Below are 6,847 nucleotides of genomic sequence, written 5' to 3'. Positions count from 1 at the left end.
ACCCCAAAAAAAAATATATATACATTTTTGAGCTCCTCGGAAAAGAAAGAAAGTCATACAGGTTTAAAATAACACAAATGTATGTGGGTAAGTAAATCAATTGTAATTTTGGGGTGAAATATCCCTTTAAAAGCCACATAAACTCAGGGTTTTTTTATTTGTTTGTTTGATTGTTTTAAATCTGCCTCTGCCTTTTCCCTCCACGGCCAAAAATAGATAAATGATAAACTGAATCAAAGTAGAGAGTTAATAGTAGTGACCCACATATCTGAACAGACGCGACGATATCATATAACGCAGGCTTCATTTTCAAACTACTTTCGCATCCCTTAATGTTGATGATCCCTCTCAGTCACCGCGCTACGAGTGACAGCCAATCAGCGGCTCTGTCGCTTAGACCGCACGAGGTTTCAGAGGGAGGGAGAGAGAAAGAGAGCGGTGATGCTGCGCACAAGGGAGGGGAGAGAGAGAAGGGGAGTCCACACAGTACAGTGTCTTCACAGCGCTCAGCGGATACACATCGAAAGCAGGACTACTCTCGACTCCTCAGCATTGAGGTGAGTGTGGGAAATTAACTAGACGTATCTATTTTCTGCGTTTAATTGAACAGATCTGCATGGAATATGCACGCGCTATTTGACCCCTACAGACTTACGCTGTAGACTGACTTTCATGGATGCGCGTGGATGATGGCTGTCAAAATTGGCCCGGATACTTTTTTAAACTATTAAGCAACATATAAGTTATTTTTTATTTTTTTATTTTATCATAGCAAAACATTTGTATGATGCTATTTCTACGTGTTTATGGTTCATGTAGTCTCCTACATGAACGCGTGAGTTTTATATGGCTCGTTGTAATACTGCACGCGATAGTGTTGTTTATAATTGTTTTTAATGCTTAACGTAATATTCGAATGCAAGATGTTAATAACATTTCTTGAGGAAAGTTTAAGTATTGCAGTTGCCATTTAAGCTGCAAAAACCTACTGTAAAAATGTTTTAATTTTTGTTTCTATCTATCCATATAACTTGCCACAATAATAACTTTTTTAATAGTTTTTTTTTTATCAGCTTGATAGTCTTCATCAGTAATTGAATTCAAATGAGTGGAAAGTGTAATGAGCGCATCACTGCAGTTGTGATGTGATGATTTTACATAATTTAAGGTAGCAATTAAACTTACTTTTTCAGTTTAAGTAGGTTGACATTTTATGCAGTGCTCACTGTCCATCTGTTTTGTGGAGTGGCTGAATGTCCTTAGTTATTTACATCCCAAGGCCTTTTTTCAGAGATAACACTGAACAATAATTTTCAGCATGTATATGCAACATCTATTTTTATCAGTACTTGTTATATCAGAGGTTATATGACAGCGTCTCTCTTGGTTGCTTTGTTGCCTTTGTACCTTGTTACAGCATTCACTGTATTTTGGTGTCAGGCCTTTTAAAACTGAGATGTTAACTTTAATATGTGTGGATATATTTAATATTTGTGGATATAAACTGATCTGTAAAAGTCATGCAAGATAATAAAATCGAAATATATATTATCTAGTTATGCATTTAAAAAATATTTTAAATATTTTAAAAAAAAAATGCTGGACACCACTCTTTGTGAGCACAGTCTCTATAAAATTATTCAATAAATCCTTATCCAGTAATCAAGGATGACTGAAAAAGTAATGGAGAAGTCATGGAAATTCAATGATCAAAAAGTGTGGGAACATGTTCCAGACTGTAGCTCAGTTTGAGCCCTTTTTATGTCAGGCACCTGTAGATTTCTGGGTGGATTGATTAAAGTTGTTGTACATTATGTAAATTATTCATAAATTCTGGACTTCTCCTTCAGATTTTATTCTGAGGAAGAACCACAATTGTTGCAAGGGTTTCTAAAATGTGTGAGTTGGTATTTTAATTCATCAGTGTTATTATAAAAAAATATATCAGTGTTTGTTCTTTCCAGTCTTTGAGGCTATGCAGTTTTTAATCCTGTAAATTGCTGGATTTGACACACTGTAATATATCTTAGTCTGGCAAATATTGGTTGAGCAACTGTGGTCTTCGGTATATGGATTGTCTTGTGGTGTTTTGCTTGGACTTTGATTGGATTTTAGGCCATATAACAAACAGTAGACCTCTTATGTGATCCTTTTTGATAATTCTGATGTTAGGATTTTTCCAGGAAACTGTAAAATGGGTTTATTAAGTTGATTTTAGTTAATAGCATACTGGATGCAAAGATATGCAATTTCCAGTTCTCCTTTTTCAAGGGGTCATATGATGCTATTTCAATTTTTCCTTTCTCTGTGAAGTGATGCAAGCTCTTGGTGCATAAAGAAGATCTGTAAAGTTGCAAAGACTAAAGTCTCAAATCCAAAGAGATATTCTTTATAAAAGTTAAAAGTCAACCACGCCTACCTGAAACGGCTCGTTCTAACATGCCCCCACATGTCTATGTCACGATGTGGGAAGATTTGCATAACGCCGCCCAAATGTTCACGCAAAGAAATAAGGCGTAACTTTTATTCTTGCTGTAGTATTGTTGCTGCCACCATGTCGTGGAGATGCTGTGTGTTTCGTTGTGAAAGCAAAACTACTTTGTTTGGCCTTCCAAATGAGGACGATATTCGCTTCGTCATGCCTAGAGCTGATCTGTGCTGGTCGCTGAGGAACTTCGCCCTGTGGATCACCGGATCGGCTTTCACTGTGGACGAAGCGGGGTCCAGCCTGGGGTCGTCACATGTGGTTGCCGCAAGCCCGCTCACCGCTCCTTTGTCGAATCCGCCGGCCGCGTCGTTCTCAAGCCCTCGGCCGTTCCTCACTCTAGCCCGCCGTGTGTGACGCTGTGTATTTCGTTGTGAAAGCCAAACTACTTTGTTTGGCCTTCCAAATGAGGACGATATTCGCTTCGTCATGCCTAGAGCTGATCTGTGCTGGTCGCTGAGGAACTTCGCCCTGTGGATCACCGGATCGGCTTTCACTGTGGACGAAGCGGGGTCCAGCCTGGGGTCGTCACATGTGGTTGCCGCAAGCCCGCTCACCGCTCCTTTGTCGAATCCGCCGGCCGCGCCGTTCTCAAGCCCTCGGCCGTTCCTCACTCTAGCCCGCCGTGTGTGACGCTGTGTATTTCGTTGTGAAAGCCAAACTACTTTGTTTGGCCTTCCAAAAGAGGACACAACTAGAAATCAGTGGTTAAGTTGTATTTGCAACACTGTTCCAGAACAGCTCAACCCAAATATTCAGATGTATGCAGCACATTTTATGGAGCTGTTTCCTGATCCTGGAAGAGTAGACTACAATGCCGGCTGTTCTGACTCACAGACTGTAAGTACGTTTTTTATATTAAAGAATTTGCCACTGACGATTCAAACGCGAGTTCTGAGCAGTGAAGCGTAGCGCTTGTTGTTTGTCATTTCTCCGATCACAAATGCAGACATGGTTTTATGTTTACGCGGCGTGATGCAACGAGTAAAAAGACAGTATATGTCATTATAATCCGTAATTATGTCCCCAATGGATGCAACAAATGCCTCGTTTATAATCGGTTTTAATGTTTTTGTCTCGTCGCTCCGGCCAGGACATGGCATCACAGTATGTTAAGGAGTGTAACATTTCCATCACACACTTGAGGTATTCGACCAATCACATCACACTGGATAGCTGGCCAATCAGAGCACACCTTGCTTTTCAGACTGATGAGCTTTGTAAAAATCGGCGCGTTTCAGAAAGGCGGGGCATCGAGGAGAAACAATAATGTACAGTATGTGGAAAAAAAATTTGAACTTTAAACCACATAAACACATTTCATTACACCAAATACACAAAATAATGTTCTTTTTAGCAACATCATATGACCCCTTTAAAGGAATAACACTTTATGTGGTTCTCTATGGATTTATACTGGATTCTGAACAGTTGGGTGTTCACTGAAGACTCACAGAACCCTCATACATTATTTCTAAATGTGGATTTGATGCAAAACATGGATTTTCCTAAAGATGATTGAAGGAAATAGGTGCCTACCTCTTACAACATGTTTTAAAACACAAACTTATATTTAAATGTTAGCATGTTGAGAAATATGTCACCTAATAAGCAAAGGGTTAGAAAATACTCGCAATTTTGTTTGGGTTCAGAGTAGTTTGCCAAAGTCTACATGATAGTAAGGCCTCATGACCTTTGACTTGCCGAAATTCTTTGACAAGAAGCCACATCACAACTGAATGGAAAATATAGCGTGCATGTTTGTTGTTGTTTTTATCATGGGCATTTTAATTAAATCTGAAAGGCTGTCTGAGAGGTTTTTTATTTATTTAAAAACATAAAACAAAAAAAAAATGTAATGGCAGTTGTTATAGTTGTCATGTTACATTCAAACACACAGATTTTAAAATATGATGTTTTAGCAAACAATAAACTTTCCTTTTTTATCAAAAGTTTCACACTTTGACAGTTTTAATAGTTTGAGTTTTGAGTTCTCAGATTGAGGATGCCTGTATGCAAATGTTTCAGTAGGCTCTGTATGATAATTAGATCAGAGCTATCTGTCACCTGACACGACAATAATGGCCCAGCAAAAGCTGTGTTTGCTCGCAGGAGATGAAGCAGGATAACATTGATTAGCACGTGCACGTGATTCATTTCACCCAAGAGTGATTTATGGAGCTCCATCTTGCTTTTACCTCTATAATGGAACCCCTCACAAATATCGGCAAAAAAATTAAGCACTTTCAGACAATTGAACTGCAAAATAACTTGATCAAGAAAAGCGCGACTGGAGTTTATGCCTATTTTTCCAAGATATGGATAATGTGCCGTTCTGATGTGTAGAACACTTCCAAAATCAATAGAACGGTCTTTATCTACACCCGCTTTAGTCCAATTCGAGGCAATTGATTTTCTTTACCAATTCATCGTCCGCTATCTGTTTTCAGTTTCCTGGCTTGTTCGTGTTCGTTCTTAATGTTTACTAATTCATAAGGACGGGGATGGGGATGGGGATGGAGGGAGGCCAACAAATGAAACAGTGTCTCAAGTGAATCTTTAAATGGACTCACGAAGAAAAATGCATTCTCCTCTGTTTCTGTCTATGATAATAATTTTACATCTTACAGCAGGGTCTTGTTATTTTTCGTTCATCCACACATCCCTATAGGAAATAGCCTTGGTATATGAAAGCTCTGGACGTACTCCATAGCATACTCCTCACATCATACAGTGAGTAAGATGACAGGGAAGATCACAGAGAGTGCGAGTTGGAGGGAATTTGGGGGGAAAAAATAGCATTGATGATGAAAAACAAACTTGAAACAGAATTCACTATACACAATGAATATTTCTACCATTCAGGCTGGTGCTTTAGAATAAATAAGGATCGCTTGCTCTCTTTGTACCGAGTGTGAAATAAGAATGCTGATGACAGAGACACCATGCTGGCGGTCCTGCCATGGCTGCGTTTATGTAAGATGATTTATTCAGTCAGTATATGACTGCTCTGGCCTGTGACTCTCCTCCATCTTAATCACTGTGACCCTGGTGATTTAGGTAAACTTCAGTGTGTACGGTTAGTAAAAAAGGGTGGGCTCCTAATGTTTATGGTGCTTATGGATCCTTTGGTCATGGATGGTGAGATTTTAAGATGATTGCTTTTACAAAACATTCACTGTAAAAGAAACAATCTGTGAAAAATGATGGCAAAATGTTGTGTTACACAGATTAAAGTAAAAAAAAAAAAAGTTATATTTCATTAATTTAAATAGTGTTACTACCAAAATACTAACATTTGCATTTACCTTTATAATATACTGACAACCACCTTCAGTTGGTAAAGAGAAAGCCACATGATGAACCAGAGTTCATCACAAGTACCTTTTCCACTAGTTGAGGTAAATACTAATATGCAGTATAGAAGGTGCTCAGTATCAAAGTTGAAAGATTTTTTTTTGTTAAACAAAATAAAAAAATAAAAAAAATACACAAGATACATGAAACTGAGCACAAATGCCAAGTGAGAACAGGAAACTAAACCAAGACTTTAACATAAAAGCCCAAAATGGGGAATATGTCACACTTAAAAAATGCAATAAAAATTAATTTAACAACATAAGATTATGTTATGAACATAAATTATAAGAAACATAGTTGTTCCAATGAAAAACCATCAAATTTAAAGTGTCACACACATTTTGAATTTACATTTACATTTTTCATTGTAAATTATAAGATTACTTGTTCTTTTTACATTCCAAAAACTGTACTTGTAAAAGTATTTTACTGTAAAATTGCAATAAATGTACCATAGAGTAAGGGAACTTATTATTAACCAAGTAACATTTTTTTTACTGTAGTATTTTTACAGTCATACACCATAAAAATAATGTTCATTTTTAGTGTTGTCATTAGCACAGAAATGCAGCTCGAAACTGTTTTCGTGAGACTGGAGAGCCTTTAATCGAAAATCTTCCTCAAAGTTTTTGATTCATGTTTGAAGTGACTTTTGATTCATGTTTGCAGTGACTTGCTCAGCTCGGCTGTCTCTGCTGATATGATCCACTCTGGCTGGTTCATGTCGAAGCCGAGTTCTCCACCCATATACGCAAAGATACCCGAGTCCTCTCAATCATTTTTTTATAGTCATATATAAGACATCTCTAACTGTCTCCAGATGTCCACCATGTTACACTAGGAGAGAACAAGTCCCAGTTGCATGGAAAATTTGTGTGTGGCTAATTATCTGGTGGCTGGTGTTTGAAATATAGCTCATTGAACTCTAACGCACATGTATCTCCTTCAGCATAGCCTCTTGTAATACAGTCTAGATTTGCATAACTGAGGAACTTCCTCCCT

General features: G+C 37.9%; 2 protein-coding genes across 2 annotated transcripts in view; both read left to right on the top strand.

Annotated features, from left to right (window-relative positions):
* LOC107567401 (TGF-beta receptor type-2-like) overlaps nt 1-6,847 on the top strand; it is a 116,943-nt gene that overhangs the window by 100,710 nt on the left and 9,386 nt on the right. The window lies entirely within an intron of this gene.
* LOC107567409 (cadherin-6-like) overlaps nt 474-6,847 on the top strand; it is a 41,676-nt gene continuing 35,302 nt past the window's right edge. Inside the window, exon 1 of the mRNA XM_016253085.1 lies at nt 474-557. The gene's annotated coding sequence lies outside the window, so the exon portion shown is untranslated. The remainder of the gene's footprint in view (nt 558-6,847) is intronic.

Source organism: Sinocyclocheilus grahami, unplaced genomic scaffold (assembly GCF_001515645.1).
Source record: "Sinocyclocheilus grahami isolate Dianchi unplaced genomic scaffold, SAMN03320097.WGS_v1.1 scaffold1156.1, whole genome shotgun sequence".
Classification (NCBI taxonomy): domain Eukaryota; kingdom Metazoa; phylum Chordata; class Actinopteri; order Cypriniformes; family Cyprinidae; genus Sinocyclocheilus; species Sinocyclocheilus grahami.
Note: the sequence above shows the minus strand (reverse complement) of the source record. Positions and strands in the feature narration are given on the sequence as shown.